Source organism: Salvia hispanica, chromosome 6, assembly GCF_023119035.1.
Source record: "Salvia hispanica cultivar TCC Black 2014 chromosome 6, UniMelb_Shisp_WGS_1.0, whole genome shotgun sequence".
Taxonomy (NCBI): Eukaryota; Viridiplantae; Streptophyta; class Magnoliopsida; order Lamiales; family Lamiaceae; genus Salvia; species Salvia hispanica.
Window position 1 is genome coordinate 21,139,732 of NC_062970.1, and position 22,012 is coordinate 21,161,743.

At 39.3% G+C, this 22,012-nt stretch overlaps 1 long non-coding RNA gene across 1 annotated transcript; it reads left to right on the top strand.

Annotated features, from left to right (window-relative positions):
- Positions 1 to 18,205: 18,205 nt before the first annotated feature.
- LOC125196416 lies at positions 18,206 to 19,623 on the top strand. The gene is made up of 3 exons (XR_007171888.1): positions 18,206 to 19,078; positions 19,189 to 19,256; positions 19,333 to 19,623. It is a non-coding gene; the product is annotated as an uncharacterized LOC125196416 (long non-coding RNA).
- Positions 19,624 to 22,012: the final 2,389 nt, after the last annotated feature.

Here is a 22,012-nt window from a genome sequence, read left to right on the forward strand (position 1 = left end):
GAGGTTGTGTCTGAGTTTATTGAGGGAGTCCCTATTCCTAGAGGAATTGCTGCCACTATGGTTGTGCTCATTCCAAAGAAGAAAAATCCAACAAACTGGGCGCAATTCAGACCGATAAGTTTGTGCAACATGATGAACAAGATTCTATCTAAAATTCTTACACTGAGAATGGCGCCCTTGCTACCTATGATCACCTCTCCAAATCAAAGTGGTTTTATTAAGGGACGGCTAATTAGTGATAATGTCCTTTTGGCTAAAGAGTTATTCCATGAGATTGGGAAAGGGGTTAAATCCCCGAACTTGGTTCTAAAATTGGATATGGAAAAAGCATATGATCGTGTTCAATGGCCATTTCTTCTTATGGTCATAAGGAAGATGGGTTTTTCAGAGAAGTGGGTTAAACTCATTGAACACTGCATTTCCCCTTGCTGGTTTTCGGTCTTAGTTAATGGTAGGCCCGCGGGGTTCTTCAAATCTACACGAGGTTTTAGACAAGGAGATCCTATCTCTCCCTCTCTATTTATTCTTATGGCAGAATACTTATCAAGGCTTCTGGATAAACTCATTTTAGGGAAGAAGGAAATGATGTTTCGCACGGCGAGGTACACTATGGGAGTCTCGCATCTGGCATACGCGGATGATATAATCATCTTCTCTCAAGCTCAGCATACGTCGCTTTTGAGTATTCTGGATTGCCTAAATCACTATATGGATGTCTCGGGCCAGAAGGTGAATGTTGGAAAAAGTTGTTTCCGTCTGAAATAATTGAGGAAATCCTCTTAATCCCGTTTAACAGAGGGGACAAGGACAGACCAAGATGGAAACTATCCCCGAATGGAGATTTTGTGGTGGCAACTGCATGGGAGCTAGTTAGAGACAGAGCGGAAAGAAGAGAAATACATGACTTCATCTGGGGAAAGTGTATTGGGCCTTCAATATCAGTTTTCCTCTTGAGATTACTTGTTAATAGAATCCCTACAGACACAAAGCTGCAGTGGAGAGGAATAGAAATGGCATCTAAATGCAGATGCTGCAGCAATATAGATGTTGAGTCCAGACTACACTTATTTGTAAATGGGGACGCAGCAAGGGAAGTGTGGAGATTCTTTGCTCATTGGTTCCCACAAGTTCCTGCTTTTGCCGAAGAAGGAATCAACATTGATCAGAGAATTAGGTGGTGGCAGAGACATTTGAATGCAGGTAATAAACAACGCATATGTCAAATAATTCCTTGCCTTATCCTCTGGTTCCTTTGGACAGAGAGAAACAATTGTGTGCATAGAGGAAAAATGTTCAGGGTAGAGAATGTTATTAGAAAGGTCATTGGTTACTTGAGGAATCTATTCTTGGCTGGGTTGGTGGGAGCAGATCAGTGGAATGAAAGCTGCCCAACTGTAGTATTCATGTCAGGTCCGGGTCACTCTGTAAAGAACAAAAAGGTAGTAAAGGTACAATGGAGACCGCCTGATGATCCTTGGATTAAGGTTAACTCGGATGGGGCATATCAACCTTCGACGCGGAGAGCAGGCGGAGGAGGAGTTGTGAGAAATGCTTTGGCAGAAATTCTCATTGCCTTTGCCTCTAATTTGAAGGCAACTTCTGGGCTCGAGGCTGAAGTGTTAGCCATCTTACAGGGATTAACGCTTGCAAAACGGTTTGGAGATCATATTTGGATTGAAGTGGATGCGGTTTTGGTGGCTGGGTGGCTATGTCAGGGTCAGCTGGGCTCGGCGAGGATTCGACATATTCTGGCCAAAATTAGAAGTGAGTTGAAAGGGACAACCTGGAGAGTGTCACTCATTTTCAGGGAGGGCAATAAGGCAGCTGATCTTTTGGCAGAGTTGGGTCTCGGGATGGAATCGAATACGACATTCACAAAGGAGTCGGTCCCAGCACGGGTGAAGGCACTTTGTAGATTGGATCAGCTGGGTCTACCTAATTTCAGATTCTGATTTCATTTCCTTTTGATGTTTTTGTTTTCGGTTATATTTGTTTTTGGTTGGTTCCTCCTAGTGGTTGGATAGGCTGTTTTTGTGTTTTTCAAGACGATCCACTTTTGGGATAGTCTAATGTAATACTCTCTTTAGATGATATAAATGGGACGAGGGGCCTACTCCACCCTCCACCGAGAAGGTGTTTGATTAAGGAAAAAAAAAAAAAAAAACCATATCGTAGTGGGACCGTTCCATTAGAACACAACAAGTTCATGGGTCTAAGAGTGTCGTAAGACTCAGTCTTAGATTAACTTGAACATAATCCCTTTAACTACAATGTAGTATTGGTTAATTTGGATAATCATCCTTGAAAAGATGATAGATTCCATATTACAATCTAAGATAGACAACATGTTTTACAAGACTTGCAATACTACCTACAGGCTGTGTCAGTCAGTGGGAGCAAGTATCTTCGCAAGTGTAAATATGGATCTCAAATGGCTAGACAATGACAATGGGTTATGCCCCAAGAGAATTATCTTCTCGCTATCGTTGTGCCAGGATTTATGCGATCATATCGTCTATTAAAACTTACATAATTTAGAATGTATGTATTATGATTGTCAAGACAGCCTTCTATAAATAGAAGTCTTAAGGAAATCATCTACTAGAACATTCTAAAGGGATATGTAATTAAGGGAAAGAAACGCATGATTGGAAGCTTATATAGACCTTTTATGGTATTATTGGCACTGTACGGTGATGAAATCTACAAAAGTTGTAAACAACTAAGATTGACATATGGCGTAGGAAACTGGTTGTCTACCCATTTTAAGATAGATGATTTAAGAGAAACTAAATACATCCTTATCATCTAAGTCCTTTTAAGATTGCTAGAAAGAATGTTGAGATTCTCTTAGGAATCCTATATCTACACATTGCTTGGAACATTTAAGCATTAGAAATTCCATGAAAAGGTTTATACCTCTCAAGATGGAATTCTCTTGTCTCTAGTCAAGTGTCGTTTGACGCTTAGTGAGATCAAGAATTATGAGACTAGTTTCGGAGATAGTTATCTCATGTATGCTATAATGTGTACTAAGTTTGATATTAGTTGTGCTTATGCATAGCAAGTATATATATATTAACCATGGCAAAGGATTTTGATTGAGGTAATGAATATACCCTAGTGCTTGAGAAAGACTAGTAACTATATTCTAGTTTACCAGTCATTCATGTAATGTCCTTGGGGTTACACTGTCTTAGTTTTATGACTAATCAGTGATCGAGTAAGTCATCCTCTGAATATGTGTTTACCTTAGGAATATCTTCCTAATAGCTTTAATCGTAAGTTTGAGTACGCCTATGAGTATTATTTTTTACTACTCTAGTGAAGGCTAACTCAAGGAACACACGAGTTTATTAAGCTAAGCAATCACATATGGGGATGAAATTAATTAAAGATCAAGTACGCAACAAAGACATTATGGTGAAAAAGATATTATCAGAGAACAACCAAGCAAATTTTTCTTTCACTTAGTGAAATGAATGGTAGTTCGATATATCTAGTACAAAGACCTACTTTGAGTATAAGTGGGAGAGTTTTTGGCAGTGGGTATACTCGAAAGCATGTTTTGAGTATAAGTGTGAGATTGTTAGGTTTGGTATACTGAAAAGCATGTTTCGAGCAAGTTTCGCGCGAATAGAATCTTGCTTGTATACGTAAAACTGTACAATCCAATTTTAACCCGATTCAGTATTATTCGAGCAGTCTCGCACGAATTGAATCACTATTATTATTAAATTGTGTTTGCTTGTGCATTTATAAGATGTTTTACAAATATTTAAATGCATAAGAAGTAAACAAAGTCTAAGTCTTTTGCTTAGTAGACCGGTTGTGGGCGTCGTCCACTTTAAGGTAACACGGTCAGATCTATGCAATGTTTTGCAAAAGAAAAAAAAGAATTTCACAACCTAGATAGGCTTTGGCTACCTATCGTGAAAGGTTGCTATGTCAGTCTGCATATTTTTAAGCCTTACTGAAATAAAATGACATTAGTGTGGTATAGCACTGAACGGATCTAACAGCAAGACGTGTCTTTATGCTATCTACTGAAAGACTAGGTCTTGATAAAATATTATTTCTTAATCTACATATGTTAGTATTGAGCATACGGTATTGATTATGCACTACTTTGACTTATCAAATGGTGCGGGTTTTTCGCAACCCAATAATCCCGATATATTGGGTAGTGGTGATTAATATTTAGCGGTGCTGGGATTGCTATTATGTTGAATCGTGCGCGAGGTGAGTCTCGTTTGATAATGTCCTCAAGAGGAGCTCGAACAAGGTTTTATTATTCGGAAAACTGGCCAGTTGGAGTTTTATTACTCTATGAATAATAAATAAATGTTTCTTGCTAAGTCCACTCTTGGAATTAATAAGATGTTAATTAATTAAGTCCATAGCAGACATTAATTAATTAATGGTCATTTATATCTTAAGCGCGGGAAATAAATAATAAATAACGGAAACCCGGATTACTTGTAATTTCGGATTTGGATTGGGAGAGTTCAATATTACTTCTGTAGTGGCTGCTCGTAATATTCCAATATAAGCTTGTATTAAATTGTGGGTTCAATTTAATTAGTAAAAAGCTAATTGGGCGAGCCCATATCCAAAACCTTCCATAGATCCCTGTCTGGGCCCAAAAGGAACTTAATATAAATAGGAGAATAAAGGAGACAGAATAAACACAATTTTTATTCTCAATATTTTTGAAAATTTTGAACTCTCTAGCTGTGGAGGATTTCGAATTCTTCACCTTTTCCCAAAAGGATTTTTTCTGTCTTCTTTATTTAAGTCCTAGTATTTTGATAAGATCAGCCCACCCTGATATCGAGATACAGTTCGGGAACCAGAGAGAAGATCCGTGGTCTAGTATTGAAGATCATCATATGGAGAAGGCGCGAGCAATCGTCGATTCTTTGGAGAATCAAATCGGTAACTCTAAACCGTAGAAATCATGTTTAGGATTTATTTTCTATGAGCATGAATTATTTACGTTCTAGCATGGAATTATCTGTTTAACATGTGAATTGATTAATCGCATAATCGGTCAAATAGATCCGTATCTGATTTATTTGTTTTGTACAAGTATTCCACTGTACAAGGGGCACCAAACCCCATCAGTCATATCATTCTAAATTTCCAGAGAAGGTAACCAACTCATACTACTTCATTTTGACCGAAGGATATTAAATTTGACTGGTTAGATTTACCGTTATTAATTTTCAAAGTGGCTGCCATTTCAATATGCTTATTCCCAATTTGATACATAGTAGGAGTTTTTTTCTACTTTCTTGAATTTGAAATAAAAAAAATATAGCATATTTGATAATAAAGAGAGCATGCTTGACTTTGATCTATGTTCTATATGATCTCTCATACTATATGACTTGCTTAAATGAAAGATATGAAATTTGGATGAACGGTTTATCGAAAAGAAAGCAATGAAGTTTTGTTGGATTGCTAGTCTGTTTTCATTCGTGTTTGATTGAAAACAAAAAGATGATTTGATAAAAAACATGCACAATTTATTTGGGGAGATTTGAGACAGAAACTGAGGTATTTGTAGTGTGTGGTTGATGAAGAGAAATATAGCTCCTTTTTGTACTAAGCTTTTCCGACAAGGAAGTAAATACTATCACTATAGCATATGAAATTTGGGATAATTTATTATGAAGTATTTGAAAAATCTCTACTTGGCATGTTGCGGTGGTCTTGAATAAAATGATCGTCTGAAATCGTTTGTTTTTTACTACTCCCTCCGTTTCGCCTTTCGCCATAGTTGAGGCGAAACTTTTCGGCACGGAGTTTTATAAATAAATATTGGGTGTGTTAAATAAATAGATAAAAAAAGTAAGAGAGAGGAAAATGTAGAGAAAATAAAGTATAAAGTGAATAAAATAGAGAGGATAAAGTAAGAGAGAGTAAAGTAAGAGAAAGGAAAAAGTTACCATATAAGGAAATGACTCAACTATGAAGAAACTTTCCGAAATGGTAAAATGACTCAACTATTGTGAAACGGAGAGAGTACATATGTACTACTGTACATATGTTTGTGGAGCTGAAAATGTCCGTCTCATTTTGCACATGTTGTAATAAAGGAAGGGATGACAGGTTGAACGAAGAAAAGAAATAATGATGACACCATTCCTGGCACTATTAACACTGTTTAACAATGTTCATCACTATTCAAAATTTTGCTTGATCTTTCACGCATGATACATGGGATGTATCATTATTACAACCTTTGAAAAGGAAACTTCACATACTTGATTTTGACGCTTGCAAAAGAGTGGAAGAAGTTGTCGAAATCCCCACTATTCAGATACTTCAATTATTTAGATTCATTTTCCATGCTTTGGTAAACAAAACTGACGTATGAATTTCATGCACAAGAAATTATTGATCCCACTTAGCGTATTCTCCACTTGTAGAGAAAGAACTCTGGTCTCTGTAAATGGACATTTGATATTCATTTGAGTTATAATTGTACACGGACAATTATTTACACGGACAATTATTTACTAACTTGTATTTTCTTGCACTTTAAACTCGTTGATACTTTTTCACGCTGGCACTTAATTAATAAAACCCAAAAGGAATTAAAGTAACAAAACATAGTAGTTTGAAGCACTACTTACTTTACTATGAGAATTGATAACGAACGTATTGATTAACGTTAAACGTTATGAAGAGAATGAGGTATTAAAATATTTTAGATGCAACAAGGAAGTCTAGTCCTTAGCATCTGTATTTCTTTCTTAGTTTATCTCTTGGTTGGTTTTGTTTGAGGACAAACAAATAGTTAAGTTTGGGGTATTGCCAAGCACGGATTTTATATGCTTTTAAAGCCTAAATTTGATTTGTTTCGAGTGTTATGTAGGTGAAATATGTTCTTAAATTATACATTGATACATTTTTTTTTTATTTTGACGTGTTTTGTGAGAATTGTGTGAAATTGACTTAGAAAAGGGTACAAAAAAGAGGTCGAATTTGAAAAACGACACAAACTGACCAAGTCAACAGTCCGCTCAACCGGCATCAAGCGCATCAGCAGGCACTAAGGAGACTGTGGCCCGTTGCGGGAGTTCCTGAGCTAGGATATCTCGCCCAGCGATTTGCCGAGATTGACACGGAAATCCCGATACCAGTCAACGACCCACTGAAACCATGTCACTGGTCCGCTGAGTTTGTGTGGCACATGGATTCAGCCTTAATTAGAGGATAAACATGCATTTTTGAGCTAGACTTGTGATACGATCCCGCCGCGAGAGGAACCGCCACGGCCAGTGGCCACCGAAGTGCTGGGGAAGATAGATGAGGCGAGGTCTGCAGTGGTAGTGCAGGAGGCTTCTATCGCGAAGACGAAGCCGAAGAGAGTTGCGAAGCCGCCAAACAAGTTCGGCGACTTCGTGTCCAAGTAGCCGTAGGATTATTTGCTTTTCTTTTGCATTCTTTTGCTTTATTTATTTTTGGAACTTTTTATTATTTAAATTCAGTACGTGTCGAGCATAGTATAAGCTCCGTTTTCGGGTTTTCTTTGTTGATTCTTTCCAGAGATGAATAGGACTAGGTCGAATGTCTAAAAATAGGGATTTTGTTCATTAACTCATCAAGGAATGAAAATATTATTTGCCCACAACTTTGTGAATCTTCTTGCAACTCTAGTTCTCACGCTGCCCGACGGAAAACCGCGCACAGCCTGAAACTAATTTATCCGCCGACCCTACGATTGGGCGCCGGAATCGCTACTCTGATCGCCGCGTTACTACCGCCGGTCGCCGTTAAGGAGGAGGTCCTTAACATCTGGTGCTTTCATCAGTCAACTCATGAGACGTGTCAACAACGGCAAGGCGCCCTGGGGGACGCCAGGCCAGGATAATTACCCTCCAACGTGCTTTGGGGGTCGCTTGAATATTGGAGGCCGTCGCGACCGAGGTGGCTACTACCGCTCGTCGATGGACGAGGGTGACGCCGAGGGTCGCCCAAGAGACGACGCTCAACCAACCGATCATCTGCATACGAAATTGAACCAGATATTGGAGAAATTTGACAAGTTAGACGTGAGAGGACGACGAGGAGGAGTTTTTCAGACGGAAAAGATCGGGAGATCGAGGGTTTAACATCCGAAACCCTAGTTATGACCCCCGTGATTTTCCGGCAAGGGATACTGGCCGTCGCGAGGGCAGGGGCCGTGTGGAGTCTTGCTGGGACCCGCCGGGCCAACCCCAATCCCGTCACCAATTGACGGAAGTTGCGCCGACGTTCGCCCGCCAGGCTTCTTGTTGGGATCCGTCCCAACATTTTCAGGCACATGCTTCAGGGTTCGACAAACCGGAACGCGTAAAGATGCAAGCTCCGCGTTTTGACGGTTCCGAAGCAACAAATTGGATAACCAGAGTCAAATACTATTTCGACCGCTTGATGCTACCGGAGGCACATCGCCTTCACTATGTCGTAATGCTATTTGATCCTCCCGCGTCTGAGTGGGTATTTAATTATTGCAAACAAGAATTTCTGGACGACGTTAGGCACCGCTTCGACAGGAAGAGTTTTAAAGACTACTTTGGGCTGATTGCCAAGCTAACGCAGACATGAACGGTTGAGGCTTATCATGACACGTTCGAAAAATATCTCAATCGTGTCCACAGAGTTCCAAAGTTAGAGTTATTTACGTTGTTCGTTGCTGGTCTCAAGCCAGATATGCAAGAACGTATACGATTGCATCGCCCATCATCCTTAGCAGCGGCGATGGCTTTGGCCTTGGAGCTAGCCGACACTCAGGCAGAACGACAGCCGCCACAACAGACTTTGCGTCGCCCTTGGCAAAATCGGGATATCCGTGCTCAACAGGGTTCAGGGCTGAGTCACCCGTCGACCCAGCCGAGCCAAGGAAGTGGTATGAATCAGACCACTGGGCGATCAACGGAGCAGCCTCGTGCCCCTCTCATTCGCGTTTCACAAGCGGAGAAAGCTGAACGCGCAAGGCTGGGACTTTGCTACTATTGTCCGGAAAAGTGGGTCACAGGTCATGTTTGTAAGCAGCGCTTATTGTGTTATGCAGATGATGGGGACGATTTTGATGAGGAGGTTGTGCAAACCGCTGAGGAGGTACTGGTGGAATCCGATGTCTCCCACGTCCATGCGATGAATGGTAGCCATAGATCTAGACCTCTCAAGAATATGGGTCTAATTCAGGGGAGAGATGTGAGCATTCTCATTGATACAGGGAGAGATCGCGATTTCCTCCACCCATGTGTCGCCGAGACCCTACACTTACCGTTGTCTCCTATTCGACCGTTTAAGGTGATCGTCGGCAACGGCGAGACTCTGCTTTGTACACATATATCTCGACAAACAAAGTTGGATGTTCAAGGGACAATTTTTGTGGTGGATCTGCATATCTTGCCGGTACATGGCCCGGATGTTGTTTTGGGAATGGATTGGCTGGAATCCTTGGGGAAAGTTACCGCCGATTTCGCGGGCAAGACGTTAAAATTTACAAGGGGAGATAAAACGATCGTTATCAACGGCATATTGCCCCCTCCGCGTCGCATTAGCCTTCATTCTCTGGCATCGCTGACACCTTCAAGGTTGGCCACGGACGTTTTTGAATTGCTATTGCTCGAGCCGAAGTCAACCTCGACCGCTGCGACCGCGCCGGAGGAGTTCCCTGTCAACCTGCCACCAGCCGTGGCATCGATCTTTGATAGGTTCCGGGCGGTATTTCGTTTGCCAGAAGAACGAGATTGAGCGGCAGATTAAAGACATGTTGGAGCAGGGGATCATTCAGCGGAGTTGCAATCCGTTTTCGTCGCCCGTATTACTGATCCGGAAGAAAGACGGCACATTTCGTTTTTGCATCAATTATCGCGCTTTAAATAATGCAACCATTCCGGATCATTTCCCGATCCCGACAGCGGACGAACTTTTTGACGAATTGGGCAAGGCACGCGTCTTCACTAAGCTGGACTGCGATCAGGGTATCATCAGATAAGAATGCATGATGAGGATGTTTTCAAAACGACATTTCGCACTCATGATGGCCACTTCGAGTTTTTGGTCATGCCGTACGGTCTGACTAATGCTCCGTGTACTTTTCAAGCGGCGATGAACGCTATATTTCAGCCCATGCTTTGGAAATTTGTCATAGTCTTCTTCGATGATATACTGGTTTATAACCCGTCAGCCGAGGCTCATGGGCAGCATCTAGCGGCGGTGATGTCGGTTCTGTAGGAGAACAACTTTTTTGTTAAACTGTCAAAGTGCTCTTTCTGCAGCTCCACGGTGGATTACCTGGGCCACTTGATCGGTGAGGGGTTACTTAAGGCGGACCCGAGTAAGATAGTGGCTATGACGGCGTGGCCCACGCCCAAGACAGTAAAGCAGCTCAGGGGATTTTTGGATTAAGGAAGGGCGGGCGCCAGGACACCTCACTTGGGCGAATGGTTTCGTGTATTACCATCACCGTATATTTGTGGGCTCTCGGTCGTCGGCCAGAACACCAATTTTGGAGGAGAATCACAGCTCTCAGTCTGCGGGACATCCCGGGTTCGAGAGGACTCTCTGGCGAGTGACAGCAGAGTTCTATTGGCCGCAAATGAAGAAGGAGATACGACGTTTTGTTGAGGCTTGCATTATCTGCCAGACAACAAAATACTCTACTCAGAAACCGGCGGGGTTGTTGCAACCATTACCCATTCCCTCACAAGTTTGGGAGTAGCTTTCTATGGATTTCGTGACCGGCCTTCCGCAGTCACGAGGGTACACAGTGATCATGGTAGTGGTGGTAAGATTATCCAAGTATGCTCATTTTGCGCCGCTGCCCACTCGGTTTGATGCTTTGCGGGTGGCGCACTTGTTCGTCAATACAGTGGTCCGTCACCACGGATTTCCTAAAACCTTGGTCTCGTATCGTGACTCAGTGTTCTTGAATCAAATCTGGGAAGAGATTATGCGCCTTAGTGGGACGAAGCTGAATTTCTCTACCGCATACCATCCTCAGTCCGACGGCCAAACGGAAGTGAGGAATAGGGGCCTTGAGCAGTACCTGCGGGCGTTTGTTGCTGATCATCCTTCGAAGTGGACTAACTTCCTTCCATGGGCAGAATTAGCCCTTAATTGTTTTCATCACGTGGGTTTGGGGATGTCCCCGTTTAAAGCTTTGTATGGCAGGGAGCCCCCGTCTGCCGCAACGCCTCCCTCAGTGGCCGAGCTGATCACGCAACGGAGTGAGTTACTGGTGGAGCTGCGTCGTAATCTCTAGCGCGCTCAGCAAAGGATGCGAGATTCGGCTAATAAACATTGTCGTTTGGTAGAATTTTTGGTAGGGGATATGGTGTTACTCAAACTTCAACCTTACAGAGAGCATTCGGTCGCGCGTCCGCAGTCGGCAAAGTTAGCTCGTCGCTATTATGGACCATTTAGGGTGTTGGAACGCATCGGGCAGGTGGCGTACCGGTTGCAGCTCCCGGAAGGGAGTATGATCTATAATGTTTTTCACGTCAGCCTCCTTAGGCCGTTTATTCAAGGTGATGCGAGGGGCGAGCTGGGTGACTTGCCTTCGGAGTTCTTTGGTGACAGGCCTGTGGTCTACCTGGTTCGGGTTTTGGAAAAACGGCTGCTGTGGCAGGAGGGCCGCCCTCGAGAGCATGTCTTGGTACGATGGTCGGACGGCACAGATTCGCCTACTTGGGAGCCGTTGGATGTGGTACAAAGGAGGTTTCCAAACGTTCTCCTTGAGGACAAGGATGTGGCTATGGAGAGGGGGGTTGATACGATCCCGCCGCGAGAGGAACCGCCGCGGCCAGTGGCCACAGAAGTGCTGGGGAAGATAGATGAGGCGTGGTCTGCAGTGGTAGTCCAGGAGGCTTCTATCGCGAAGCCGAAGCCGAAGAGAGTTGCGAAGCCGCCAAACAAGTTCGGCGACTTCGTGTCCATGTAGCCGTAGGATTATTTGCTTTTCTTTTGCATTCTTTTGCTTTATTTATTTTTGGAACTTATTTTTATTATTTAATTTCAGTACGTGTCGAGCATAGTATAAGCTCCGTTTCGGGTTTTCTTTGTTGATTCTTTCCCGAGATGAATAGGATTAGGTCGAATCAACCCTAGGGTCCTTAGTCTATAAATAGGGCTTTTGTTTATTAACTCATCAAGGAATGAAAATATTATTTGCCCACAACTTTGTGAATCTTCCTGCAACCCTAGTTCTCACGCTGCCCGACGGAAAACCACGCACAGCCTGAAACTAATTTATCCGCCGACCCTACGATTGGGCGCCGGAATCGATACTCTGATCGCCGCGTTACTACCGCCGGTCGCCGTTAAGGAGGAGGTCCTTAACAACTTGTTACCTAATTAGAAGAGGAGCCTTCAAATGTATAAATAGTCCTCAAACTGCATCATTGAAAGAGTTCAAAATTCCTTTCCGAAATTCACATATTTTTACCGCCATACTTTCATTATTGTTCATCCACCATTGTAGATTGGAACAAGGCATGTAAAAGACGGAAAGGTTCAAAATTAATTTTTTTCTGATATTATCTTATTGTTGGCTTAATGCTTTTAGATCTTTTATTATGGATTTTGTTACTTATTGTATTATGGGTAACTAATCTGTACAAATTATGGGGATTGAGAGTAACACTTAATGTCTAATTTACTTTGTTATCGATTTTATTACTTTTATTTATTTTAATAAATAGATTCTCCATATCTATTTTATTTTTAATTTATGTTTGAGTGATGTATTAATATTTTAGATGATCATCATTTGGCCCATTCCCATAGCTAACCACATTATCTTTTAGAGTAAATGTCAATTTTGGTCCTAAACATATGGCAAAATACGTATTTGATCCAAAACATTCATTTTTTTGAAAAAAACAGGTCCATATCGAATGAAATCTTTATCGGAGTGGTCTTTTTATTACGGTTCCGTCAAAAAACTACCGGTCATGCTGTGCAATTAGCGTTGACCGTTAGTTTTTTGACGGAACCATAAAAAAGGACTATTTCATTGACATTTGCATTTGTTATGGACCTGTTTTTTAAAAAGTGAATGTTTTGGTCCAAATTCATATTTTGGTCATATGTTAAGGACTAAAATTGACATTTACTTACCTTTTATATACTACTACTTCCTTCGTCCCAAGTAAGATGATCCCTTTCTTGGGTGGCACAGAATTTTATACACATTTATTTTGTGTGAAAAGTGTAAAGAGTTAAATAAGAGAGAGCGAGAGAATATAAAGTAGAGATAAATGTGTTTTTATTTTTAGTAATGAGTCATCTTGGTTGGGACAAACCTAAAACAAAAGTGAGTCATTTTCTATGGGACGGAGGGAGTAGTATTCGCTAATACTATTAAAAATTCTCATGCCCAAACTTCTGCTTTTATAAAATTGAATATGTTAGTTAAAACTTGTAATATCTGAGTTTATATATTGAGAAAAGAGCCAATAAATATAAGAAGGTTACTTCGCAAATAATCAATTAGAATCTGAAGACCATCTGATGGAACCTAGATCACATGCCTGGACCATTCCCTTCGAATCCATAATCACACAATACAAATCTTTCACTTTTTCACCATCTCTATCTCTCTATTATCATCAGCCAACAACGCATCAACATCTCCATCATTCTTTTCAGTTAATTCTTCTAAAGATTTGTACTTATAATACGATGCACATACAACATAGTACATCAAATTCACAACCTGCACCCCACTGACGATGGCGAGAGATGACGGTTCATCGTTCGAGCTTGTTGGATGGTGAAGCCATAAGTCATCATCAATGTAAGAGAACTTGTGTTATTAAAGACGGCTTACTTGAACTGGTTCGAGTGGAGAAGCCGGCCATTGGTCGAGATATCAAGGTCGAGATCATTGTTCCCGATAGGGGTGGCGGGATTCCGGGGACTTTTCCCTTCCCAAAGCCCGGAAATCATTTGAGCAGCTCGAACGAAGGACTCCCCCCGGCTTGAGCTTTTGACAAAGGGGAAAGGCAAGGCCGCACAATACCATGGCGTATAGGGACCCTAGCCCCCAAGACCAACTAACATTGTTTTTGGAAAAAAACCCTTAGAGCAAGTAAAGATGCTAATCCCATACAAAATAGTAAAAGAAGAAATTCATTTCCCTAGACCCCCTTTTTTGCTTTGCTCATATCAACTGACAAGAAATGTCACCACACATGGCCAATCCCACCAGACGCTGATATCGTGATAGCCAAGTTGACAACTGCTTTATAAATGATTGGCCACAAATTTGGAAGAATTATATAGGGAATTATCCAAGCAATTTCATTATCAAAAGATATAGATGTGTATATAGGGATGTAATCAATTGCAAACTAAATCTCATCAATTAGAACCTTATAATGTCAACAAATGACAAGTAATATCAGCACAAAGTTAACCGGTCCCATTTAACTCCGATTGACATTTTTATGAATCGAGTTGGCATTCATATGTTTTCATCCCAACTTAAATTGTGTTGACATTATTTATTATCTGTTAACATCATATCTAAAAATCTAATAGATGAGATTTAGTTTGCAATTTATAGTAAAGATGCAGTTTGCAGTAAAATAAGACTCTGTGTATATAATACAAATATATTTGATTAATCCGAACTCATAATCATACACACCAATCATCTCAAAAGAAACCAAGTTTTGGTGAAAATCATTTTTTATACCAATTTTTAACTATTTATGACCAGTCACTTTGCAACTAGAAAATACAGTGTTTCAATTTTAAGACAACATATAACACCAAATGAAGGTGGATTTATCAAGAATGAATTTTTCTCATCACACACTCACATAGTTAAAGAATGTCTTTAAAACAATCTTAAAAGTGGGTTCCCAAGAATCAGTGTATGTTAAACACACAATTGAAGGAAACTGAAGATCAACATAAGAATGAGGGATTAATGATGAAATCTCTCATATGCCAAGAATTTCTTAAAAGTAAAACATATTTAAGAAGAAAAAGTGGGCTAACCAAGAATAAAAGGCATTGTCCTAACACCACCAAGATGATGCTTTCTGTCTATGATCACATCTTCTTGTTTGTTTTCCTCATCTTCATTTTCGGATTTCTTCCTCTTCTCTAACTCTAACTCACCGTTTTCCATTTTTCCAAGTGTGGGATTGCTGCACACAATCTCATCAGTCTTTATAATCAGTGCCAAAACTATTAAATATACTTCCTTTGTCCCATTAAATTGAAACGTTTGTTTTTCAGCCTGAGATTTTATGTAATATTATTTTTTAGTTTATGAAAAAATAATAAAATAAGAAAGAAAGGAAAAATAGAGATAAAAATAATAAAATAAGATAGATAAAAAAAATAGAAATGATGATATTTTCAATTTAAAAAATGTTTCATTTTTAATGATACAATCCAATACGAAAAATGTTACTACTATATTTTTAATGGGGAAGTATATATTTACATAGTAGTATTTTTTTGTTCTTGTACATAATTTATACACCATCATTGTTGATGGGCTCCACCCCACGAAATGAAAAATATGTAAATCTTTTAAGAAACTAAAATAAAGACTTGGGAGATTATTAAGCATGTGAATTTTTTTGTTTTTGTCCAAATCGACATTGTTGCAGTCTCCTATTTAGGTTGTCTTATTGGGCAAAATTGGCTCCTCGTAATTATTTATATATTGGAAGACGTTTATGTTATTAACTCTATTCGGCTTTTTTTATTTTCCTATATTATCGTGTCTGAAGATAAATTTAACTTAATAATTACTCACTGTCCTCTCTTTCAAAAGTCTTTGACACCTATACGTCTATAATTCTCAAAATAATTATTTTTGGCGTGAATAATTATTTAGTTATTTCTAGTGACTTTGTGTTCCATTGATCTTATCTCTTTTAATTTATAGTAAAGTTTTCATCTTGATGTCAAATACGTGGCGCCGACTAAATTAATTTCATCTCTTTTATTGTAATGTAACACTTTATTTATTTTGGACCCAAAAAATTTAAAAATTGTTACAAATTCTTCCAGCGTTATTACATTTATTGTTTAGAGAATGAAGACTGTAAAATATATGGTATTAGAGACAAGTAAATAGAATAAAAATATAATTCTGACCAATTTCTTAGTAGTGATTGCGACCAAGATTGGACGCAATTTTCTAGGCAACTTTTCAATTGGTTGTATCTTTTCAATTTTATAAATTTGTAATTTAGGCAATTTTTTAGACAACTTTTTGACTAGTTTTATCTTTACAACTTATAATTGTACTATTAATTTATAGTTAGAGTATGGTTTTGTAGAAAATTGATGACTTTGCTGACATATTTGCTTACGATGTTGTGTTAAATAGACTGCACGGTATCATTAGACTGCAGTTTTCTTTTATTTTAAATTGAGTATAACTCCTTTTTGGTCCACGACATATAGTTAAATTACGAAATTTATCTATTACATTCATTTTCCGATTTTCGGGTCCACAACATACGAAAATCGCATCGATTTGGTCCTTTTTGGACGGCTCGGTTAAAATGGGAAGTCAACCGTCAGTTAAAATACCATTTATTTTATTTTCTTAAAAAATACTCCCTCCGTCACTCTGTAGTAGAGGCGTTTCTTTTTGGCATGGGATTTAAGAAAAATTGTTTTTAAATGAGTTAAGTAAAAGGAGAATAAAGTGGGAAGGAAAAAGGTAGAGAGATGAAAAAAGAATAAAGTAATAAAGAGTAAAGTACTTTTTGCCAAAAAAGAAAATGACTCAGCTATAGTGGAACAATCCAAAAAGGAATACGACTCAGCTATAGAGCGACGGAGGGAGTACCATTTACTTATTTTCCCCAAATGAAATCCTTTCTCTCTCTTTATCACATCATCTTAAAACACACCATCTTTTTTTATCTCTCTCTTTATTCCCCACACAATCAGCGAACAACCCTAATTCTTCGTCGTCCTCCCCTACCCTGCAACACACCGAAAAATCGTTTGAAATGCATCGGTTGACTTCCAGTAGTAATTTCGGCGACAACGGCGGTGGGCGCGACCTTCGATTTAGGCCTATGCTATGCTTTTGTAAGAAGGTAGCTGAAAGTGCAGTTTTCGGTGTTGTGTTAAAGTAAGGGTGTGTCCAACTGATCATGATGGAAATCCCAACCTAGCTGAGTCGTTGGCACAACGATCGGAACCTAGTATCAAATAAATTCCTCAACCCACTTCTACTGGTTAGTATAATGGAGGTAAGGGTCGAATCTCACAGAGATGGACACGTTCGGATAATTGTGGTGATAATCTGAGAGGTTTTGGTTAGCTACCACGCTTTTGGGTTGAGATTCTACCTAGACAGAAATCAAAGATGATACTCTACTGACTAGTGGGCGTGAAAGTGACCGACATGTGGTGGTGTACATGAAAATAGGGGACAAGGTATCTCAGGGACATGTGGAAATAGACAGTTACTAAATAAGGAAATGTAGAACAGCAGAGAATATGTGGTGGCTGGGTGGCAACTCTGACAGGTTTGGAGGGTACAATCTTAAAGTAAAGGACAAAAGTAAAAAGTAACTAAAAAGCAAAAGTGGTCCTAGAAAAAGTGGATTGTGATGTTTTCTTCTTCAACAAGTATTAACAGAAATTATATGAACACAAACTCCATGGATAACTTAGATTCTCATTGATGAAAAGCTTAAACAGACTAAGTTCATAGCTTTCTAGCACTTAATTCTAGATTTGCAGCGGAAGAGTCCAAGACAAAATAGCACGTATGAAGACATGCTACTTTGGGTTACCTAACTACTTATTTAAAAGTCTTGTCCCAACACCTTCGCCTCCTCGTACACGTTCAACCTGCACATTTGAAAATAACATGCAGGGCTGAGTATTTGATATACTCATTTGGGCACATTGCCAAAAATGGTTTTATCTTTAATTGTCAATGCCAGAGTTGAGTGATCACGGGGTTTTACTTAAAAAGACCCGAGTCACTAAAATACTTTTCCTTTAGTAAAGATTTGATTGCGCAATCACATAACATAGATATACCATATCTGAAACTGATGTGAACCGGGAATGTGGCCACATTCCACGACGGTCACTGGACCGGCCAACCCCTTTTGTTAGCTCGCGGTCCCCTTATGTGTACACTAGTCCGAGTAGGGTTTGCGGCCCTACTGGGACCCGAATTCGATTTAACACAGGAAGGAGGCATCGCCTCTCTTTCTCCCTGCCTCCGGCGTTCTCCTGGCTCCCTCCGGCGAATTCTCTACCGCCGTCATCGCAGCTCGCCGTCCGGCAGCTCTCCCATCACTCCTTGCTCCAAAGCTAAGTTTTTTTCCTCTCATTTATTTCCTTGTAACAATACTATGTTTCAAAGATGAAGTCTTAGTGTATCTTACTGTGTGATGTTGAAACCATCTTGGGTAGTAATTTAATTGGGGAAAACTTTGATATCAAAACTTGTACATGAGGCCTACTGTGTTGGTTTGTATTCTTACTCAAAGTATGGGTTCTATCAGTCGATATTGCTAAGTTCACATTGGATTTTTGAGCACCTATAGTTCTAAGTTCTTGATTATCTATGATTGGCTATCATGATGCATTGGTGAGGGTGGGCTATGGAATACCTCTCCTTTGCGATTCTCGTTTTACGGCTGCTTCTCCGTGTTGCCGCTGCCCCTCCTCGCCTTCTTGCTCCTCCCGATTCCTTGCTGCACTCCTTGATTGTGAGTGAATTTGTGGTTTCTGGGGAGGGAGTCAGGGGCGGTTTATGGTGGTTTATATAGGCGAAGTGTGGTGTACTCGTGAGGCCTTAAATGGCTGTCAAAGCTCTTTGTTTTCATGCTGCAGATGGCACCTTTAGTTTACTTCCTTTGTCTCTTTCTTGAAACATAAGTACTACCTTCATTAGGTTACTTTGTTTGATGTGCAGGGGAAGCAGGTGGCTGTTCGGTTTGGGCTGATTTGGCGCAGCTGGAGGGACACGTTTTGGGCTAGCTGATCAGCAAGGTATCGGTCAAAGGATAGGTTGCCACTCCAAAAGAGGCAAGTCTCAAATTCTTGGCAGCAATGAGAGGTAAATTCTAAATGTTTTATCTCAGTTGTCCCTTCTTTCATTTATTACTTAGTACACAGGTTTGCAGCCTTGTACTCCTAAGTTTTAAGAATTTTTGTTTTCACATACAGCTCTCGGTTTGGTGCATTGGCTGTGTAGGAGTGTACCTCCCATTTTGGGATCATTTAGACCTCCTTTGGTAAAGAAAGGATGCCTCCTTCCTTGTTTGGTTTGATGTTGGGAAAAGTAATCTAAAATATTTATTAGTTTTGTAGGTTCTTGCAGGTTTAATGGCAGATAAAGGAAAAGGGTTTTTTTAAAAAAAAATTGGGGATGTGGCCTGGGATCGAGACGAGGCAGTCGGGCTGGCTGCACGGGCCTTCGGGCTGCCCTCTAAGTCTTTGGGCCGAAAGAAATCTCGTGTTCGAGAGTCGAGGCCCAACTCTTTGTATATTTGTATTCTTAAATTCTTTTTTTTTTTTTTTGTCAACACATGTGTAAATCATTTTTATTTCTTGACGTTTATTGTATTTCACACGTATATACGAAAATCTGTTTTAGTTTGATCGACACTCTTCAAATTAGCAACCAAGCAAGACCATCGACTAATATTTCTGATTTGAAAACAACAAACATTTCTCTAGGTTGACATTAGTCTTAAAGAAAAGGTAACAAAGAGCGGGTATTACAGGGTTGGTTTTAACATAAATTAATGAAAAAATTGAGGCTGTACAGTTGATGTTGGACAAATTTAAATTAGAAATGAAGACAAAATTTGAGAAATTAGTGTATGTTGTTGTATATGCTCTATGTTTTGTAGTTGTTGTTGGGATATCTTGTATGTTGAATTAATTTGATGAAAATCCTAGTTTTTGTTTGAAATTTTGTATATATGTAGCTAGTCTTGAGTCCGTAGAGTATTAGTTTTTAGGACTTCTTTGTTTAAGTGTAAACTGGCGAAAAAAGCAAGATTCCCTTAGTGAGAGTGATCGAAGAGAGGATGCATGGATGCATGTCAATATTGAGACCGCTTTCCTTAATAAATCAAAATCAGTTTGGACGAAGTGAGAACGATATAAAATGCCCTATATTGATCTAGTTGTGAAGCCTCCTTAAAGTGAGTTAAAAGCATAAAATTAAACACTTAATACTAATAGAATAGAGAAGAGAGGCTGCCACTTGATGCTTAGGGGAAAATGACATAGGGGAGTGAGGAGTAAAGGCAAAAGGAGAACCAAATTGAGCTTAATTCTTTCGAATCTACTGGACCCGCCTCGTTGTAAGGACAACCCCTATATAGCCAAATTGAACCTATTAAAAAAATTGTTCCTTCTTTTGGCACCTCAACCTTCATCTCATGTGAACAAGGGGGCGAAGTGGGAGCAACTCACCATTCGGGGTAGGGAGCTAGGTTGAGAAACAAGGGAGCTAGGCCTTCCCATCGGCCCTTCATCTCATGTGAACAAGGGGGCGAAGTGGGAGCAACTCACCATTGTTGACATGGCTTGTACGTGTAGCTGACATATTATATACCATAGTGGACATGACTTGTATGTGGAGTTGAGACGATATGTACAGTAGTTGACATGACTTATATGTGCAGTTGACACGATATGGCTTGTACGTGTAGTTGACATGGCTTGTACGTGTAGTTGACATGGTTTGCAAGTGTAGTTGACATGACTTATAATTGTTGTTGACATGGCTTGTACGTGTAGTTGACATGACTTGTACGCATAGTTGACATGGTTTGAAAGTGTAGTTGACATGACTTGTATTAAAATAACACTTATAATTCACATTTTAATACTGAAAATATCAAATGTCAACAACTCGTATTAAAATGTCAACAACTAAAAAATAAAACTTATAATTTACATATCAATACCGAGAATATTAAATGTCAAAAACTCGTATTAAAATATCAACAACTAAAAAATAACACTTATAATCAACATTTTAATACCGAGAATATCAAATGTCAACATCTCGTATTAAAATGTCAACAACTAAAAAATAACACTTATAAATAGCCTGAATATCAAATATCAACAGCTCGTATTAAAATGTCAACAACTAAAAAATAACACTTATAAATAGCCAGAATATCAAATGTCAACAACTGTATTAAAATGTCAAACAAATAACAATTATAACATATCAATAGTCAGAATATCAAATGTCAACAGTTCGTATTAAAATATCTACAACTAAAACATAACACTTATAATCACATATCAATAGCCAGAACATCAAATGTCAACAACACTATTAAAATGTCAACAACTAACAAATAACACTTATAATTCACATATCAATAGCCAGAATATCAAATGTCAACAAATCGTATTAAAATGTTAACAACTAAAAAATAACACTTATAATTCACATATCAATAGCTAGAATATCAAATATCAACATCTCGTATCAAAATGTCAACAACTAAAAAATAACACTTATAATTCACATATCAATAGGCAGAATATCAAATGTCAACAACTCTTATTAAAATGCTGATGCACTTTTTATTAGCACTATAAATACCTGCAAGTATACATAGTAGGAATAGTATAGCTAAAGGTTAGTACCGGGATATCAAACACGGGGAATATTAAGCGTCAAATACTATCTAGAGAAACAAGAGAAGTTTTGGTTTTTGAAAGTAAAAACAATTAAAAGCAATCAAACAACTAAATGCAATTAAATCACAAAGACAAAATATGAGAGATAAGAGAATTCTAGGGATGTGCGTTCACAATTATGGTTATACAAATTCCAACTACAATACCCTAGCACAGTTTATACTTTGAATGGACGAGTCACCTAGCTTATGCTCATGCGATACAAACGTTGATTACAACATTAGGGTTGTCAATCCTAACACGTAACTCCAAAAAGCTCCTAAGACCATTGAAAAATCCTCACTCTCAATTAACAGTGCCGTTTTAAGGGAAG